We start from the raw sequence: 21,342 nt of genomic DNA on the forward strand, positions 1-21,342 counted from the left end.
CATGAAAGTGATGTGGCAGGGAGGAGTACATGCAGTCACGTGACTAGTACATAAAATTTAGGTCGGGCGGAATGGCACAGGCCCTCAAGGGGGTCGGGACAAGAGGCTGAGGCAGAGGCAGGCACATCGCAGTGAGTTCTGAATGCAGAGGGGCCCGGTAAGGGAACTGAAAACATAATCCCGGCAGGGGATGGTTAGGAGGAAGGCTTTTAGCGTAGGTAAGAAAGAGAAAATACATTGATCTATATGCATGGATGAGAGTGATTTACTGTAAGATCCTGAGTGTGGACCACTTTTTTCAATATCTAAGTTGTATATTTTGCTTTAAATGAAATAAGCTTTAGTAATTTTATGTTAGCATAGAAGTTGTGGGAAGGGTCTTCCTGACACCAGATGTTTTTGAGCAGCTGAGGTGAAACTCTCAAAAAAGACAAAATCCACAACTGTCCGAATAATGCAACATGCATTTTGGGGTGCACCTGGGACTGGACACCTACTGCCTCACCCTATATCAAGATTTAAAAGAGCAGCCCCTGCCGGCTTCTTGAAGTCTCTTTATAGGAGATGCTCACATGAGGCGAGAGGGTAGGCGTTACACATTGTTGGGAAGACCCAGAGAAAGGAAGGAACATGGATAGGGATTTTATTATGTGAACGGGTTGCAAGCGGTTTACAGAAGATCTAAGGAAAAGGAACTTCTCTTTATTTTATAAAGTATTTTAATTGATTCTTTTGGAATCTCACATCATACCCTCCTTTTTTTCAAAAAGATTTATTTATTTATATGTAATTAAGTACACAGACACCCCAGGAGAGGACATCAGATATCATAAAGGATGGTTGTGGACCATCATGTGGTTGTTGGGATTTGAACTCACAACCTTCAGAAGAGTTATGAGTTCAGTTGATGCTCTTTTTTTTTTTTTAAAGATTTGTTTATTGTTATATGTAAGTACACTGTAGCTGTCTTCAGACACACCGGAAGGGGGCATCAGATCTCATTACAGATGGTTGTGAGCCACCATGTGGTTGCTGGGATTTGAACTCAGAACCTCTGGAAGAGCAGTCAGTGCTCTTAACTGCTGAGCCATCTCTCCAGCTCTTCAGTTGATGCTCTTAACTGCTGAGCCACCCGCTGAGCCATCTCTCTAGCTCTGGCTCATACACTCCAATCCTCCTTACCTCTCGGTCCTCCCATGTCTGCTTCCCGCTGTGATCCCCCAAAATGAAAGGAAAAGAAAAAAGAGTCCATTTTATATTGCCCACTTACTTACAGACCCATGGTCAAAGTCCTCGTGGTCACCCCCTGCCTCCTGAGAGATGCTGGCTGCTTCTCCACCTGCATCCCAGTCGGAATCATCGACTGTGGAGAGCTGGACTCCAGATCCACCCCAACAATTACATTTTTTTTTAAAAATTCTCCTTGATGATTCCCTGTCTAGGCTGTCACCTTTGAGGTGGGGTTTAGGCAGGGGCTGTCACAGAAGCCTTCCATGTTCTCCTTTGTCTACTGTCTGCAGTCATCCCTACCGCTGCAAAGGTAGCTTCGTTTGTTGCCTTCCACAGTTAGCAGGAATCCTAGGCTCCCTGTGAGTTTCTGGTAACAGCACAGAGCACCCACTTGGTCTCTGGCGTCAGTCAGGGACCTCTGCCTGGCGTCTAGCACCAGTTATCGCCCACAGGTGTCAATATGGTCCTCTGGAAAACTTGGGGCACTGACCAGCATGGACTCTGGGAGGAGCATGGGCCACGGAGATCTTTTGAGGAGGTCCAATCCGGGAAGCGTCCGTTCTTCATCGCCAGCATCCTTTAGTTGTTCAGAGCCAGGGCAGTTGTGCAGCTGGCAGCTTGTAGAGGGGCTGAGTCTGAGAAAGCTCTGGGCTGCGGCCCGCGAGCCTGTTGACACTCCTGGGTGCTGGCCTGCTTCTCTGTCAACCGCGGCCTTTTCTCAGTCCCGTCACAGCTGTCACGTCTCCAGTTCGGCTGTGTACACACCACTCTGTAGGCTTAGATTTTTCAAACCCTATTTTATTTAGAATTCTTTAGTGCCTCGACTCCTCCTTCTAGCCCACTAACCGAAGGCAGGGGAGAAAGATGGTTAATAGGACAGAGGGGTTGCGGACCTGTTGAGAAGTAGTTCTTTGGGGTGATACCAATCTTTGTTATCAGGATATCAACAGTTCCCACCAACAGCAAGTACAAAACAAAACACAAATCAGTAGCAGCTGCTCAGTCTAGCAGAAACCAAAGGGTTCTGCCAATTTGCCATGAGTCAGAGGAAGCAGCAAGACGCAGCCGGGTACCATGAGAAGTTCTCTGCTGAGTTTCTCTAAAGTCACAGCAAGCAAAGACCGGCAAAGCACTTCAAGACCAACCAAAGCGAGAGAGTCGTTCGCGGTCGGCTGGGTTCGATGTTATACTCTTTCCAAACATCGTGCGTCCTCTCAAGTGTCTGCCTCAGCAAAACATCCTCTCCTAAGACAGTTTACAGAGAAACATCACGTGACACAACTCCAAAGAAACCAGAAAGTTCCTCATCACTACTCAGCGCTTCCATCTTCCCAGTTTCTCCATCACACACCCATTCGACGTAGTGGCACTGGAAGCTGCAGTGTGTCACACAGTAGATACACCCTTTTGCCTAAATCGCTTTAAATGAATGCTCATTTGCAGTGAGTCACTGGTCTGGTTCGAGGCCTCTGGCTTCTGCTGCACCATCAATACTGGATCCTCACTGAGACTCCTTTTGGGTAGCCTGCTGTTGCCAAGAGTCGTGGAGATCCTGCAGCTTTATTCACCACAGGACCGGCCCCTCCTGTGCTCCAGCAACTCATAGATGGAATAGATGCTGGGGCTGGGCCAACTCCGTGCCCTGGATCTGGGCTGAGTCAGAGCTGCGCTGGTCAGTCCTGGCCTGCGCTGGGCCCCCACACCACAGAGCTGACCTACAGTTAGTGGCGGTGCCACAGGAACTTACTCTTAATTATGAATGGAAACCTTACTTTGCAAGGACTTAACATGGGGCCAACAAGAACTTCTTAATTACAAACAAAACCTTTACCTGCAAAACAACTTAGGACAAGCAGGCCCTTATTCTTAACCATCTTGATTGCAAATAGAAACCTTAACATACAAGGTACATCGTTCCTATTTCAGTCTCACAGCTGTTCTCGTATCTACTATAAAACCTTCCAGTACTGTGGAGTGGTCATGCTATCAGTTCTACCTTTCTGTCTCCTGAGTGCTAGGATGAAAGGCGTGTGCACCTTAGGGTGTGGTAGTTTGATGTATTTGAACCCTTGGTCCCACTGTGTGGGGAAGTCATGGGACCACTGAGATATGGAACCTGGCTGGAGGGTGTGTGCCTCTGGGGCGTGGACTTGAAGAGATTATAGTCGCCAGGCAGTGGTGGTGCACGCCTGTAATCCCTGCACTTGGGAGGCAGAGGCAGGCAGATTTCTGAGTTGGAGGCCAACCTGGTCTATAGAGTGAGTTCCAGAACAGTCAGGGCTACACAGAGAAACCCTGTCTCAAACAACAACAACAACAACAACAAAACCCAAAAAAACAACAAAAAAAAGAGTTTATAGCTTCAGATCACTTTTAACCCTCTCCCTCCCTCTCCCCTCCTCTCCCCCTCCCCTCCCCCTCCCCTTCCTCTCCCTCTCTAAAGAAAAAGAAATACAACTTTTGAACTCAAGTAGCCACTTCAGATATGAGAGTTTGGGGAAAGCGCAGGGGGTTATCACACCCCAAGTCCAGTGCGTGAGCCTCCCCATGGAAAAGCCACCTTCCTGATCATGGGGTCTCCCCTGCCAGGTAAGTATGCTTTCCTCACCAGCTGCACGGACACAGCCGCACAAGAAAGATGGGTCTGGAGGTCTTAGGGAGTGTGGCAGGGTAAGAGAGAAGAGAAGGGGAGAGGACGGGAGGGAAGGGAGGGGGAGGGGAGGGAAGGGGGAGGGGAGGGAAGGGAAGGGGGAGGGGAGGGGAAGGGAAGGTGAAAGCCAATATGGAGCAGAACCCCATGGCCTAGAAAAGCAGCAAGAAATAAGGGGTCTCGCAGCTGGGCAATGAGTTAGTATAGTGATAGATCTGCTCAATCTAGGCATATAGCTTATAAATATAATAACGGGGCTGTGTGGTTTTTATACGGGTTTATTGGGGTAAGACATTAACGTGACATTTGGCACCCCTACATTAGGCTTAGAACCTAACTAACTTGAGATAAAAGATTCCCCCCCCCCCCAAATTTAAACAGCTAGGGCTGCGATCTAAAGCTGCGGCACTAAGTGAATTAAACCCTGAGCGTGTCTAAGGGGTCGACAGAGAGCCACTGAGAGGCCTCTCCACGCCCTAAGTAAACCATAGCGACCAGAGGCAGCACCCCAGGCAGCGCAGGGATTTAGGCAGCGCCCGAGACACAACAGAGTTCCCTGCGCCTAAAGAAGGGCCAAAGAACCTGGGGCCCGGCTGCCTGGGAAATAGCCTTCTCAACAACACAGCGGGCATCTCCGCCCGAGCAGCCTCCCCCGCTTGCTTCCCCGTATCCCCCAGGTCTAAACAGGAGTTGGGACAGCCAGACCGACCGCCTCAAAAACCTGAAATCCGCAGCCGTGACCCCAAGAAAGACAGGACCGCACAGAAGCGAACTGACTGCAGTGTCCCGAGTCGAACAGCAGAGGGAGACAGAGGTACAAGAAGCTCAGCTTCAGGAACTAAATTATAAATTGATAAGATATTTTGAATGGTTTGACCGGGATGGATTTAAGGAAAATTGACACGTTGTCAATTATCATTATGACAATGGTTACTACATGTTTTATCACGTCTTTTTGTTTGTTTGTTTGTTTGGTTGGTTGGTTGGTTGGTTGGTTGGTTTTTCGAGACAGGGTTTCTCTGTATAGCCCTGGCTGTCCTGGAACTCACTCTGTAGACCAGGCTGGCCTCCAACTCAGAAATCTGCCTGCCTCTGCCTCTCAGAGTGCTGGGATTACAGGTGTGCACCACCACCGCCCAGCGGTTGTGTGTTTTTTAAAAAGGCTTATATGGCCAAGAAATTACCACAACACTGTGGTTACCCAGGAATTTTAAGGCTAGATTGTGCTATGTGAGATCACTGGATGGAAGGATTCTTTCCTGTAAGCAAGGGAATTTTCTGGTCCACAAACCCTTTTTTCTGCTTTTGAGTGGAAGGTAGAGAGACTCTGCAGAGCAGTTTTTCCACAAGAGTTCACACAGCAGAAGCAAATGTTCCCATTCATACACTGTAGCCGCACTCATTCATTAGGCCAAAATAAGGATGGCCTTGTAGCTCAGAGTTGGAGCAGGTCCTTAGCAGGCTCTAGGCCCCCAGACGGAATCCAGGGTGATGGAGCATACACACGTATCACTCAGACCAAAAGGAAACCAACGAGGGAGCGATACCCACACCACAGTGGACGCATTCCCAAGGCACGAAAGCTATGGGGAAACCTGGCAGGGCAGTGGAGGCGCATTCACTCATCACAGTCAAGGAATAAAACTCAGCCTGGCTTGTTAGCTAATGTCTGCAGTCAGTACTCAGGGTCCGAGGCAGGAGGATCAGGAATTCAAGTTATAGGACAGCATGGGACCCTGTCCAAAACACACACACACACACACACACACACACACACACACACGGGAAAAAGCAGCCAGGGGCCTTCGCTTTTTAAGGTGGGTGGAAGGACATGTCCTGCAAGCCTGGTAAAGCTGAGTTCCTTCAATTCCTGAAATTGTCCTCTGACCTTCACTAGAAGGAAGCCATGGCTCCCCGTGTCTCCCCTCTCTACCCCTCCCCTCACAGAGGGATGAGGAAAATTCACAGTAATTTTGGTCCAGGTGTTGACTTTTCAAAGCCAACATTTATTGTAAGATGCTTCAGTAGTTTTATTACTATATGTATAGGACTTTGAAGAAGGCAAACACTGCTGACAGCCTGCAGCAGCAGGATGGCTTCAAAGGCATTAAAGGGTCATTTCTATTTCCTGCAAAATGACCTCTCGGATGCTGGAAACAGGCCCTTGTAAGGGCACGCCTGTTGCCTGGAAGCACTGCTATTGTGAACAGGGAAATGGCTTGGAGCCGGGAGGCGACAAATGAGATCACTTAGCTTGGGAGAGAGCGAGTGTTTGCACTCCCCAGGCTCGCTGGGGGTAGGGTGAGCAGAAACAGGTAAAACTGTGGTGAAGAGTTCGAGAGAGAGAGAGAGAGAGAGAGAGAGAGAGAGAGAGAGAGAGAGAGAGAGAGAAAGAGAGAGAGGAGCAAAAAAACCACAGACATAAGGACAATACTGCCATAACTTGGATTCGAACCGAGGCTGCTGCGGCCACAATGCAGAGTACTAACCACTATACGGTCACAGTGAGCCACACATAAGATAGGGAGCCTTTGTTTCTCCTGCTGTTAACTGAGCCTCATTAACATTTTTGCCTGGCCCTGTGCAGTACCTGGACTACGGGCCACTCAGGGATGAAAGTGAACTTCACAAGGACAGATCTCAAGTTTATTCCCCACGCTTCTGAGAGGTCTGTGACCCAGAAAGCAGTGGCTGTGACTGCAGCTGGCGCTGAAGTAGAGACTTGTTCCTGCTACGATTAGGGAGACCAGATCTGCATTCTTCTGTGGTTCGGCTGTATAATGAGGTTGTTTTGTATTGGGAAGGTTCAAAGTTCAATTCCTTGCTTTAGACGTTTTCTATGTGAGACCTGTGTGTCTTGTCTTTGTCCCCGCCCCTCCCCTTTTCCTACTTTTGCTAGACAGCATGGCACGGTCATTGCCCCCCAAGCCTTTGCTGTAGCTGATGCACTTCTAGAGGCTGTGAATGGCGGTTCTGGCCAGCCTGGTCTACATAGTGAGTACAATCAGAGCTATGTAGTGAGACCCTACACAAAACAATAATAATAAAATAAAAAAAGAAAATAAATGTTAAAAGTCGTTCCCCCGGGGATCCTTTCAAAGACTTAGGGAAGAAACAGACTTTTTCAAATAACAAGATGGTCACCATCAGTCTCTGGATTCCTCACCAGACTGGTATTTTTGCCATTTTCCTAGGTCAGTGACTCATGTTGCTATTGACATCTTGAATCAAACTGGTTCTAGACTTTTCTGATTATATATTATACAAGAAATCTTCCCTTCCCCTTCTTGTCCCCATATCTTTGACAATGATCTAAGTTTTCCTTTGGGGAGTCTAATTGCCCTGTTAGAGTGTTTGTGTATTTCATTTTTTAAAAAGTTCGCCAATTTCCCCCCTCTCCTTTGCTGGTTTATTTCCTAAAACTCTTTGAGTGCTTGCTTTAGGGTTTCTAACACACACCTTGCACTTTCCACAACCTGTGTCTAAATGACACTCTTCCCTTCCTGACGCTATTCTTGGAAATTTTTCTTCTTGTTGTGTTATGGACTCATAGTCCAGGTTATTGCATTTATTTGAGTGTTTAAAAATTTTCAATATATTAAAAGAGCTTTTAAAATTATTATTAAGAAAATAAATGGCATCTACATCCACCTGTGTTGTTTATCATTTCTTCAGGCTGAACCAGATTTCCATCTGGTATTTGTCCTCTACCTGGAGACTCCTGTGCGGTGTGCCATCTGTCAGTGAATTATTCCCATTTATTGAAATGTCCTTGTTTAGATGACTTTTTTAAAGTAGAATTGTATGTAGCCCAGGTTGGCCTCCAGTTTCCTAAGTGGTAGACCATGGCAGACCTTGAAACCCCATCCTCCTGCCTCAGCTTTTCCAGCAGTGAATTTCAGGTCTCTGCCATCAAGGCTGGCTCCATTTTTAGAAGACAAATATTAGGGCATAGATTTTTCTTGCCATCAGTGCTTTTAAAAACTGCCTTAGTCGTATTGTCTGTGGCTTCTGAAAGTCTTGGAAATTGCAGAAAGAGGTTTGACAAGAGCCCTGCCTGTGCAGCACCCCTTCACTGCAGGTGACCACGCCCTGCCTGTGCAGCACCCCTTCACTGCAGGTGACCACACCCTGCCTGTGCAGCACCCCTTCACTGCAGGTGACCACACCCTGCCTGTGCAGCACCCCTTCACTGCAGGTGGCCACGCCCTGTCTGTGCAGCATCCCTTCACTGCAGGTGACCACGCCCTGTCTGGGGCTTGTTTTGCATCATGACTCTTGGGTTGGGTCCCTTGGTTCTTTTCATCTCTTCCTTTCAAGGAAACAGGGCCCCAGCTCGCAGACCTTTCTTAACGGACACCATCCTGGAAGTACATCTGTTAGCATTCTGTCTAAGGTCCACCCCACAATTACCTGGCAACCGCCAGGTAGGCCTGGCCCACTATAAAAGGGGCTGCTTGCCCCTCCTCTCTCTCTTGCTTCCCCTCTCTCCCCATTCCCTTCCCCCCTCTCTCTACATGGTCATGGCCGGCCTCTACTTCTCTACTCTCTCCCTCTCTCTGCCTTTCTCTGGCCCTACTACCCTCTTATCTCCCCTCCTCATGCCTTGAATAAACTGTATTCTATACTACACGTTGTCGTCGTCGTTGGGTGACTGGTCCCTCAGGGGGAAGGGATGCCTTGGCATGGTTTTGCCAGCATGTATACATCCACTGGCACCACAGGAGGCCAGAAGAGGGCATCAGATCCCCTGGGGCTGGAGTTATAGACAGGAGCTTCCTGGTAGGCACTGAGGGCTGAACATGGGTCCTTTAGAAGAGCAGCCTGTGCTCTTTAACTAGTACATCATTTCTCCAGCCCCAGTTTGGATATTTTCAGTTGCTTATGGATATATCTCCCTGATCATGTGTTCTGCAATGGGTAACTTGCTGCTAATCCCTCTAGGGAAGCTGTCCTCTCTTCTAGCATCTTTGAATCTCTAAAACTTCATTTGACTGCTTTTAAATATTCTGAGTCTCCTTGTTAAAGATTTGGGCCTATGAAATTCAGCCATAGTAACTGAAAGTTTTGTCTCCTGATTCTGACACCCCCGACACCCTGATGGGTTGGGTTCTGTTTCATTGATGGATTTTTCTACTTGTTGTGGATCATGACTGCCTGTGCCTTGGCATGCCTGGTATTCCTTAGTTGTATACAGACACTGCAAACATTTTCTCTACTTGTTATTATGGTATCAACTCTCCCCTCGATCCTGGGATTTGGCCTCAGACCCCTTTGGTGTGTGGGCACTATCTGAAGGCCGTGAGCGGGTCCGTGGCAGGACTGCCTTGTTCCTTCTCACTTCCAGGGTTTGCCTGATTGCCAGGGTCTGGCAGCCTGGCGTCTCATGGTTTTTGTCTGCTTCTTGTCCTGAGCAGGGAAGGGGGAATTCATACAGGAGATTATGTCAGGTTTCTGTACTTCCTCTGAAAGGGCAACATAAACCCCATTTGTCTCCATTGATTTAGAAAAGAAGGCTGTAAGGCACCAGCTCCAGGAACAGACCAGAAAATCCAGGAATGAGGTTATAATATCTCCTCCCAAAGAGCATCCTGGGATAACTATAAGAATGGGAAAATACCTCATCTCAGGATGGGCCATTTGCGCTGGGCAGGCCTCTCCTCCTACGGTTAAATGTTCATGACACAGGAATGCAGACCACTGACCACCTGTGACCAGGCCCCCAGCACCCACCAATGAAATTTTACATTACCTAAACCTTCTAAAAATCCCCCTAATTCCCTTTAAGAAGGCCTGTGTACCTTTGTCTAGGGTTGCCATTTCAAAAATGGTTGACCTCCCCGCCACCCATGTTGGTTTGTTCTGCAGAATAAACAGTTTGTCTTTGCATACTACCTGAGTCTGGCGTCTTCCTTCAGTAATTTTCTAATGTGCTTTTCCAAACTTTTTCTTTTGTTCATAGTCTTTCCAGCACAGCATACGTTATATACATTACCTGATATAGCCACAAGGGAGCCATGTCTTCCTGACGGAAGTAAGCAGGTGGTATGACGGAAAGACATGGCAGCTCTAACCTAGATGGGCTGCGTTGTCTAGGGTGGGCAGCTGAAGCTCCGAGGTCTCTAGGAAGCTTTCCAGAGGTGATAACCGAGTTCTTGACTGCTGCGTTCTCTCTCTTTCTCTCCCCTGCGCCCCCCCTGAAGCGGACATTTCTAACTGTGTCATGTGATGTTTTGCTGAAGCAGACCCCTGAGAGGACACGTGATGTTTGGAGAGAGCATAAGTAAGGCCTAACAGACAGTGAGGGAGCGCTTGCACTGCCTGCCGTGCAACTCTGTCGGTCTTAACTTCTTTGCTGATCTTCATTTCATTGAGAGAGGCTTGGCAGAGAACTTCTGGTATTCCAGTCGCGCCAGCCACTGCTGATTCGTGTTTGGTGACACTTTTGAACTGGACTGTTGGTGTTGGTATTCTGTCTAAGCTCCACCCCACACTTACCTGGCCACAGCCAGGTATGCCCCACCCTATAGACCTGGCCCACTATAAAAGGGGCTACTTGCCCCTCCTCTCTCTCCCCCTCTCCCTCTCCCTCTCCCTCTCCCTCTCCCTCTCCCTCTCTCCCTCTCTCTCCCCCTCTCCCCCTCTCCCTCTCCCTCCCCCCCTCTCTCTCTCCCTCCCCCCCCTCTCTCTCTCTCTCTCTCTCTCTCTCTCTCTGCTCTCACTCATCCTACTCTCACCTCTCTGCCCCTTGGGCTCTCCTCCCCTCCCCCTCTCTCCACGTGGTCATGGCCGGCCTCTGAAGGGAGTTGGGACTTTTCAGAATCCATAGTTGAGGCAGCAAGCAGACTAGAGCCAGGGCATGCTGGATAAGCTTGAAGCAAGGTTGTGGTTGAGCCATTCCACAAACAGACCGGCCATAAAAGATAAGGGGCATGCCTGGGAAAACTCCTATGGGTCATACACTATCTGGACTGGAGTCTCCCGTCTCCTGTCCTTGGATGCAGTTTAAAATGACCTTCCTGCTAACAAAAATAAACTGCCCTCCTACATTGCTGACGGCCCTATCTGCATGTATGCCAAAAAAACCCACCCTGCGCGCCAGAATCCCCCGCCAATGTTTGAATCAGCAAATCATGTGTAACCGCGCCAAACCCCCCTGACAACCCCCTTGACTTTTCCTATATAAACCCCTAACTTTTGAGCCTCAGGGTCGACTCCACTGTCTCCTGTGTGAGATATGTGTCGATCCAGAACTCTGATAATAAACTACCTCATGCATTTGCATCAAGTCGGTCTCTCATGTTTCCTTGGGTGGACGCTATCCCGAGAATGGAGTGGGGGGTCTCCCCAAAAGGAGGTCCTACACCTCCACTTCTCTTCTCTCTCTCTCTCTCTCTCTGCCTTTCTCTACCACTAACTCCCAACCTCTACCCTGAATAAACTCTATTCTATACCATGTCTGTGTACATGTGGTCCCTCGGGGGAAGAGGTGCTGGGGCAAGGGCCCTCCTGGGCACCCCCTTCCCCCACACCACTGTGCTACACTCCCTTAAGCCCCAATTCTCTCTTTTTAAGCCCCTTCAGTTGGTATCTTGACAAAGAAGACTGGAATCGCTCCAAAGACCGAACTCTAAGCAGGTCCACATCCCTTTATTGTATTTACCATCTTTTCTCCCCTACCTTTGGTCAGTGAGCTAGAAGGGGGTTGAAGCATTTGAGAACCCTTATTAAAATAGATTCTTGAAAAAAATCTAAATCCCCCCCCCCCTTTCTCTCAAGGCTCTGGCCTTGGTTGGCCTGGAGCTCACGTAGACCAGGCCTGCCTTGAACTCATGTAGATCTACTGACCTCTGCGCCCCAAACGCAGAGATTAAATGTGTGAACCCCCTTGGCCACCCTAATTAACCTGTCACCAATCAAAATTAAACACTTCATCGTAGCCCAGTTTTTTCCCTTTTCCCTTTATAAATAGTGCCATTTGCCAAGGGCCACATCTGTCTCCTCTCTCTCCAGAGGCCATCTTTTGTCATCTGGGACGAATACCCCTTTCCACTCTCCTTTGTTTCCTTCCCTTCTCCCTCACCCTCTATCTCCCTTCTTTGCCTTGGTTCCCAGGCCTCTGTCTCTCTGGGGCAAATACATCTCCTTTGTGCTGAGAGTACTTAGTCTTGGAGTCCCTTTCAGTATTACCAGTGGGGAACCAATGATTTGGACACTTTAGCCTCTGGGAGACATTTCACATTCCTAGACCTGAGGACAAAAATATTCCATGACTGTCAGAAACACTGGGGACTGGCCAGACAACGGCCTCACCCTAAATCAGGGTTTCAGAGAGCGGCCCCTCACTGGTGTGCAGGGTCCCTTTTATGGGGAAGGGTTGGGGTTGATAGGAAACAGCTGTTGAGATAACTGGCTGTTAGAGCCTGGACAGAGGCTGGGGTTGGGGGAGGGGACTTGGGGCTCAAGGCTGCCTGTGGGGTAGATACTGCAGAAACCCATCACGTGCGGGGAGCCACCGCGGTATCTGGGAAGACAATTTCATACGGCAAAAGGCAATCACGTATCACGGGTTCAGGAGTTTAGCAAGGCAAAGGTGTGGGCAAACATCATGGAGTCGCAAGGTCAGGGTAGACTGAAAAACATGGTTTACGGCACATTAGGCTTAGGAAGAAGAAACTTATTCTCGTAAGGAGACTTAACAACAATGTAGGACAATGTGGGTCCGGTTTTGGTGTCACAGTTACCTCTCTAGAGGCCGGTGGGGCCTGGGAGAATGGAGCCTTAAAATGAGGAGGACTAAAGTCTCATGCAACAACCAACTTTATTTAGGGAATCGGATAATTTATATTCTGAGGGTGAAGCAAGGTCACAGGAACAAATTGCACGTGAGTTCAAGCTGTATACACTCACAAGGCCAAGCCACGGGTGGCAGAACAGTGGCAAACGGCAGAGTGATCTGAAGCAAACACTCCTACCTACCACAGCTGGGAGGGGCTCCCACATCCCAGGGACCCCCATACCTGGCTGGGGTGGTCCATGGCGGAGCATGTTCTAACACTGGTTTGTTTTTTAAGAAAGGTTAATTTTGCTGGGCGGTGGTGGCGCACATCTTTAATTCCAGCACTTGGGAGGCAGAGGCAGGTGGATTTCTGAGTTCCAGGCCAGCCTGGTCTACAAAGTGAGTTCCAGGACAGCCAGGGCTACACAGAGAAACCCTGTCCCAAACAAACAAACAAACAAACAAGAGTTTATAGCCTCAGCTCACTTTTAACCTTCCCCCTCCCTCCTCCTCCCTTCCCCTTTCCCACCGAGGGCACAGGGCTTTGATGAAGGGTGACTCTGACCTTGGCATGTGGGAATTTATCATCAAAGATAAATTCTCACCCACCACAATTCAGCTCTATGAGATTCTTTACGGTTGGCCTTTTATGACCTTTGACCTCATAATAGCTCCAATAAACACCCCAAAATGGTCATCATTAATTTAGAACAGGAACAGAAAACTTTACTAAAATATGGTAGGGAGCTGGAGAGATGCCTCAGAGGACCCAGGTTCAACTAAAGCCCCAGTGGGTCTGATGCCCCCTTCTGGCCTCTCTAGGCACCAGACATGTAAGTGGTACCCAGACATACATGCAGGTAAAACACCCATATACATAAAATACGTTTTTAAAAAATGATAAGGATGCCCTTCTTGCTCCTGGTAATAAAACATGAACCACAACCTGAAGCCGAGGCTTTAAAGACCTGTGGGGAAAGCTCCCCGTTGTATCAGCCCCTTCCCTGACGGAAGGGCCGTACCAGGTCCTCTTGAGCGAGCTCCTTCAAACTACAAAGACATTCTTCATGGATTCAGATCTGCAGGATTAAAGCTGGCCTTTTCAGTCTCCATAGCCTCAAGCACATCCTGAAGAGAAAGAAGGCTTTACCCCCGCATAACGACATCTTAAAGATTGGTTACTCTCTATTAAAATGGTTTTGGGTTGTTATTACTAGTATTTAACTATGTTTACTGTAAATCCTTTCTAGGCTGTGCTCCACAGACAGTGATAGTAGCGACTAATCAACTATGTATACTTAGCCATGAATGAATACTAGGCTGGCCTTAAACTCACATGGTTGCTGTGGACAGAGCTCAGTGCTTTGAACCACAGAACCACCTCTCTTTTGGGTCCAAAAGCATGCGCCCAACGTGGGGCTCGAACCCACGACCCTGAGATTAAGAGTCTCATGCTCTACCGACTGAGCTAGCCGGGCACTTCCAGAGAGCAGATTCTTATCCAGCACTTTAAACCAGAAGGTGATGACTCATGTTTTTAGTCTCAATTCTCTGAAAATAGAGGCAGGTGGACGGACCCCTGTGGGTTTAAAAAAAAAAAAAGAATGGGTTTCAGGACAGCCAGGGCTACACAAAGAAACCCTTCCTTCCTTTCTTCCTTCCTTCCTTCCAATCAAACAAAGGAAAGAAAAGAAAAACTTTAGGAGGAGGGGGGATGGGATAGGGGGTTTGCAGAGGGGAACCTGGGGGAAGGGGATAACATGTGAAATGTAAATTTCCAACAAAAGAAAAGAAAAACTTTTAAGGGTCCAAATTATCTTAGGTAAATTAGTCAGTCCCTGGTTATATAGACCAGCCATAAGTTTCTATCCAGTGTATCCCTGCCCGCAAGGACACTCTACATAATGCCCTGACCATTTAACTGTGATCTATCCATTCTGTATCCCATGTTTGCACACAGCTGCCTTTCTGCATACGTCACACGGTTGTGGTCTTTGCCTTCAAAAACTCAGACAAATTGGAGGTCGGGGCTACTCACTCCACTACTGTGTGACGAAGTCCAGATGCTGGTACAGAAAAGGCTCTGCTAGGTTGGACCGCTGCTTCCTGCTGGTGTTTTCAGTCCGCCTTGATCCCGTCAAAACTGGAGACAACTCCAAGGCGCGGCTGAAGATCAGCCTGAGGGTTTTGTACTTCAGATGCTAAAGCAACCCAGCCCAGCCTGGGGGAGGGGAATCTGCAGGAGCGCTAACTTCCAAGCCTGGGAGTGGCTAAACTTCAACGGGCTTCAGTTGTGCTATACTTACAGACTTTGCTAGTTTCACTAGATAACTGGAGACAAGGAAGGGTCTCTTCAGATTTGGAATGCTGTGCTCTTACGACAGTGCGACTTAGTCATACGGGTTTGTTACGAACAAAGAAAACATTTATTTGACAAATATATACATTTCACTATATTGTTGGGAAGGACTGCTGTAGTTCAACCACAGTGTTAGAACAAACCTATGGCTTTGCTGCCAGGAGGTGTGAATTCTGCAGGCTGTTCCTCAGGGTACAGATGGTATTGCGGTTACAGGCTGTGTCCAAGGCTGGGATGGACCGTGGGCTGTACGTTAGGATGCTCCTGGATGCAGATGCTCTACTGACCTGCACGCCTCCCCGTGCTAAGGCACAGATGGAAGCCGTCTGATCCCCGCTGCTGTGCTGCTCGGTTCTCAATTTTACTCCTGAGTAAAGATTAAAATAGCTTAAACAATGGTGTGCATGTGTGGATACTGTTCAACGCTAAAGGAAAATTAAATGTAAAAAAAAAAATCTCAGGAAAATGCATGGACTTAGAATGTGTAATAGTAAGCAAGGTCACACAATCTCAAAAAGAAACAAACCATGCATTCGTTCTCCCTTAGCTATAGAGTCTTGCCAATTATTAACACATATATTATATATGTAAACAAATATTAATTATTTTAATCATATATAACTAACATTTAGTTACATATATAAAATATTACATATATATGCAAACACATGTCCGTGTGAGTACACTATAACATGCAGAAAGAGAACAAGAAACACTAAATATTAGGGGATGAGGAAGGACTGGACGCAGACGGCAGACACCAGTTATGAAAGAGGATATATCCAGCTGGGTGGCGGCTGCACATACCATTTATCCCAGCACTGGGGAGGCAGATGTAGGTGGATCTCTGTGAATTTGAAGACAGCCTGGTCTACAGACAGAATTCCAAATGAAAGTTGGGACTACACAGAGAAACTGCCTAGGGGGGAAAAAAAGGAAAAAAAAAGAGAGAAAGATAAAGCTACTTGTTTTTCCAAGTACTCACACTGGGCAGTTCACAGCTGCCTGTAACCCCAACTGACCTCTGGGAGCACCCATACATACAAAGCATACAGATAGACACACATAAGTGAAAGTAAAACAAATCCTGTTTTTAAAGAAACATAAAAATATGTTTGATAGTCAAAGTGTACAGTTCAGCATGGGTTCCGACCTTCAGACCTGCCTTCCATACTGGACATCAGATGTATAGATTTGGGCTCTGGTTAATCTTGGTGTGTGTGTGTGTGTGTTTGTGTGTGTGTGTGTTTTAATCTGCTATTTATTTATTTATTGTTTTTTTGAGACAGCGTTTCTCTGTGTAAACCTGGTTGTCCTGGAACTCACTCTGTAGACCAGGCTGGCCTCAAACTCAGAAATCCGCCTGCCTCTGCCTCCCAAGTGCTGGGATTAAAGGCTTGTGTCACCACGGCCCGGCTAATATACAAGATTTTTTTAATAATAAAGTTAGTATTTACAAAATAAGAATTATAAAAGATTATGCGACACAGAATACTGAAATACACACTCCAACAGGTCAGTACCCCTCACCTCTGTTGGCCAGCAGGCCAGGCCATGAGGGAATGTCTAGAGGCCATTCCAGTCAGTCTTAGCCCTGTGTGCACTGGGGCCACGCACGGCTCTCTTTCAGATCTCACCTGGGATTCCTGGTAGTTAAAGTGCTTGGTTCTCTCTCTCTCTCTCTCTCTCTCTCTCTCTCTCTCTCTCTCTCTCTCTCTCAGTGTGTGCTGAGTGAGACAGTCTTCCTAACTCCAGAGTTAGGGTCTCCCCACAGGAAATCATCTGCTGCATGCCTCCTTTCCCTCCCCAGACACCTCGGGCACTGGAGTCACCAAGACAAGGGTCTCCTAATGATGAAGCCAGCCTGGCTTACCGTGTTCAACCTGGGTGGAGTGGCAGGGTGGGGGTGGGGGGCGAATTTCAAAAGCATTTGAGAAATAGTAAACTAAATACTGCACAAAGGAAGGAATCCCCCTGCCCCTCCCCTCACAAAGCAGAGGCCGTGGGGCGTACCCTATACTCTAGACCCAACCCTATACTCTGAGGCAAATGCAGGAAGGTCAAGACCTGTCCAAGCTAAATAGCACTGAGTGTACAGGACAGACAAATGGGTATTGTGCTGATGGTCCCTCCCTGCGGTTGTTAAGATTTGTGCTGGAGCAAACACTAGATTAGCTCACCTGGACTAGCACGCGCGCGCGCGCGCGCGCGCACACACACACACACACACACACGCACACACACACCGTTGTGCTGTGTAGGAGCAGCTATTCAGGCTGCTGCTAAAAGTTCTTCCTTTCACTACCTTTGTGTCAGGCCAAGGCAGGTTTCCTGTAAGTTTCAAGAATTTGTGAATTCCACAGTTTTAAAAGCAATATGTAAAAAATTTGTAGCGTGAGGAAATACTTCGCTGGATATTTTCCAGTTGAGAGAGTGAGTTTGAATTTCTCAATTCTACCTGTGGGCCGGTGAGAACAGCCTTTGGAGTTGTTACAAACTCTTCAAGGACAGCCCAGGGTGGGCTGGAACCATTAGCATTCAGTAAACAGTCAGACACTCACCCAACTGTGTCACAAAGATGTTATGGGGACACCATGTGGGTGAGCGACAGTCATTTTGGCCGTCACACCTGAGATGACCACGAGGCCTGCATGTGGCCTTCAGCAGCTGGACGTGGTGCTCACTGTGATGCAGCCCCAGCTGGTCCGCAGGGGAGGGGATTCGGTGTCACCGAGCGCAGTGGGAATCCATGCGAACAGAAGGAGTTGTCACGGCTCCCTGCTGGTGGGATCGGGTCCCGAGTGCCCAGCAGGGCAAAGGAGCCGATGGGAACTTTAGGTTCCAGAATTTCACCGTCGCAGACCCGGAGTTCGGGAGCGCGGGGTGCCTCGGGAGGAGTGGGTGTAGCTTCCGTTCCGCTCCCTCCTTCGATCGGGCAGCAGGAGTGGGATAAATGGAGTTCAGAAGGCGGGAGGGAGCAGGAGTGAGTGGACCGTGCGGGGTGGGGTGCGGTGAGGAGGCAGGAGCATGGCTGTGGAGACCTGCGGGTGGGGCGCGGCTGCCGCGTGTGTAAATAGGTTTCTGCGGACACAGAACGAGAGGGAGAGGAGGGCACACCAGCCTGCCGCGGAAGGAGCCGCGGCACCGTTTAAATTGTCTCGATTTTAAAGGTAGCTTCAGAGAGTTACAGACACGGGAACGACGGTAACGGTAAACTAACTTCTCTCTGCCCCGAACGCCTTTAAAGCCAGCACCTGGCAGGCAGAGGCAGGATCAACGTGAATTTGAGGCCAGACTGGTCTACACCAGTTCAGAGACATCCTGGGGGACTTGTTAAAGTGCGATGGACGTCCCAAGCTTTAGTCCCAGCACTCCGGAGGCAGAGGCAGAGGCAGTCGGGTTTCTAAATTGAGGCCAGCTTGGTCTAAAAGTGAATTCCAAAGTTACACCTGGAAATCCTGTTTGGGAGGGGGAGAGTGGGAGGAGGGGGGAGAGAATGTGTGTGTGTTTTGTGTGTGTGTGTGAAAGAGAGAGAGAATGTGTGTGTGTTTTGTGTGTGTGTGAGAGAGAATGTGTGTGTGTTTTGTGTGTGTGAAAGAGAGAGAGAATGTGTGTTTTGTGTGTGTGTGTGAGAGAGAGAATGTGTGTTGTGTGTGTGTGTGAAAGAGAGAGAGAGAGTGTGTGTGTGTTGTGTGACTGTGTGTTCGGGTCCCAGCTCAGCCTCTGGCCCTCCCTTTTGCTTTTGGTACAGTCTTCCCGTAACTGCACCACTGGTTCAGGACAGAGCGAGGAAAGGAAACCGCACAACTGTGGGCCTGGCAAGTAGGAGACTTGCTATTGGCCTTTCTGTCTGAGTCCAGGGCAAGGTGCAAAAAAAAAAAAAACCGAAAACAAAAAACAAACCCAAGCATGCAAGCAACACAAAAACAAACAAAACAACCGGGGCTGCAGCAGTCCGTCCCCTCAGGAGCTTAGGTAAATAAAACCGTCTGGCCAGATCCATTTTCCTCCTCCCCCTCCCCCTACCCCTACCCCTCCCCCCTCCTCTTCCTCCTCCCCCTCCTCCTCCTTTCTCTCTCCAATTTGCCTTAAGAGTGACGTGACATCACAGTTCTTATTCCACTGTTCCAGTATTTTAAGTAACCTCTAAAAATTAAACTAAAATTAAACACGATGACTTTCTCCAATTATTTATGTGACTGTGTGTGGCTGAGAAATGAGCCATCACCTGTGTCAACGGATGGAGGGCGGGTTGACCTCCATGGGCGCGCTGTGCAGGTCACGGGCTGGCCATCACCCACTCCACATACACAGCCGCCCTAAGGTTTCTCTTTCCATCTCCGTCCACGCCGTGGTCAGGTTAAGCATCCGGAAGGTTTCTGGAGGGGGATGGGGAGCGGCGTGTGGGTGGGGTCAGGCCTCTTTCTTTTTGTTTTTGTTTTTGTCCATCTCCTGGGTAAGTTTTAAGGCTGGCATGACTTTTCACACAGATGATAGTCAGTTTCCTAGCGCCTTTTTCCAGCTGTCGCTTATGTAACAACCCAGAAGAGCGGCCATTGTGCATTAGGAGCCCACCTACCCTGCAAAGTAAACAACTCACAACCCTGGGGAACAAAGGCCGGCTTCCCCCCTCCCCCACCACTTCTCCCCTCTTCCGGTCCAACCGGTGGGATCAGAATGTGTAGTGCTCAGAGAAGAGAAGGTTCTCGTCAGTCTATGTGTCACACAGATGGGGTGTTGTCAAGGATCTACTGTGGTTTTGACTACTGAATTGAACATATTTTGATCACTGGTGAGAACTACCAGTTTCAACTGAAACTAGCATTTCCCTTCTAATGATCTGAAACTCCCAGATCGTGGCTGGCACAAGAGAAGTCTGTCCGTCCGGCCTCGAAACTCCTAGAATGACAAATTTGGCCCAGATTTATCACAGCCTACCATGTAGGAAGGTCTGTTGCCCTCCTCAATACTGGAAAATTTAAAAATCTCATGAGGAAACGGTTTACATTGCTAGTTTTCTGTAGAAATACATTACGATATATAGCTTTTCTTACCTTATCCTGAAGCACTGTCAGTGGCAGTTTCTAAGAGTGCATTGGTGGTTCAATGGTAGAATTCTCGCCTCCCACGCGGGTGACCCGGGTTCGATTCCCGGCCAATGCAGTTTCCTTTTCCTTTCTTTTTGGTCTGCTACCTACGCGTTTTTCTCATCGTGAAATTAGAATCCCACTAGGACCAGAATCCAGGCTGGTGTTTTTTGTTTGTTTTTTTCCCTGAGTATTAACACTGAACTTTTCTAGCTGTGGCTCAAGCAAGAATCCAGGTGCAAATTTACTAATATTGACTATCACCACCACCACAGCTGTTCAACTATTTTAAAGTTGTTTCCATTCAGTCACCCTTAGCCTGAGGGTTTTTTTAAATATATAGTTTCAACGCTTTATTATAGAACAGTAGGAAGAGAAAATAAGATAGAGAAGGAAAGAGAAGATTGAGGGCTAGCCATGACAACGTGGAAAAGGGGGAAAGGGTAGAGAGAGGCAAGAGAGGGGCAAGGGAGGGCAGAGAGCTAGCCTGAGGTTTTTATTCTCATGCCAGAAGGTGGTTTTGTTAGGATCGTCGGGCGGCGTCAGAAAGACCGCACCAGGCTAAACAATCCCACGTGAGGTTTGTTGAGAGAAGAGAGGGCAAGGTGGCAGCAGAAAGAGAGAGAGGGAGGGAGGGGCCTTCCTCTTAATGGATGGTGACATAGCCACAGGTAAAGGTGGGAGGTGAGCCAAGTGGATTCTGGGAATATGGTGGCTGTTGCCTTGGCAACAGGTGTGCAGGACCCGCTGTCACCTATGTGATGTCACAGGGTTCACTCCTATATTCTAGGCAGTAAAAAGATGATAGGGATTGGAAGACTTTTCAGCTCTAGGGATTCTGTCCTGATGTTTCTCAACATCCCTGAACTGCAGTTACTGAAGAGTCAAATAGAAGTCTCATGTTTAGAGTGACTCTCACCGGAACAATCCTTTCGGAGGACAATGTGTAAGGACAACAGTTAAATAAAAATCCTAACCAGGACTAAATTCCTTGAACTCAGATTAGGAGTTCTTTGGTGGAGGGGGCAGTTATTTTGATAAACCTGGGTTCTACTGCAAGCAATCGCACAAAGATTTCTAGCAATAACAGCATCACTATTATAGAGGATCTTTCATATATGAAAGTAGGCAAAATATGCATATACAGGTCAGGGGCACTCAAAGGGCTTCCCAGGCTGGGGGTTACCTGGGAGACCCAAGAGATTTCACCTGGTGTGGGAGGGGGCCATAAATGGCA

General features: G+C 48.2%; 2 non-coding genes across 2 annotated transcripts; one reads left to right on the forward strand and one right to left on the reverse strand.

Moving 5' to 3' along the window:
- Positions 1-14,064: 14,064 nt before the first annotated feature.
- Trnak-cuu (transfer RNA lysine (anticodon CUU)) lies at positions 14,065-14,137 on the reverse strand. Its single transcript has one exon. It is a non-coding gene; the product is annotated as a tRNA-Lys (tRNA).
- A 5,973-nt stretch (positions 14,138-20,110) lies between these two features.
- Positions 20,111-20,181, forward strand: Trnag-ccc (transfer RNA glycine (anticodon CCC)). The gene has a single exon. It is a non-coding gene; the product is annotated as a tRNA-Gly (tRNA).
- Positions 20,182-21,342: the final 1,161 nt, after the last annotated feature.

This window comes from Apodemus sylvaticus, chromosome 4 (genome assembly GCF_947179515.1).
Source record: "Apodemus sylvaticus chromosome 4, mApoSyl1.1, whole genome shotgun sequence".
Classification (NCBI taxonomy): domain Eukaryota; kingdom Metazoa; phylum Chordata; class Mammalia; order Rodentia; family Muridae; genus Apodemus; species Apodemus sylvaticus.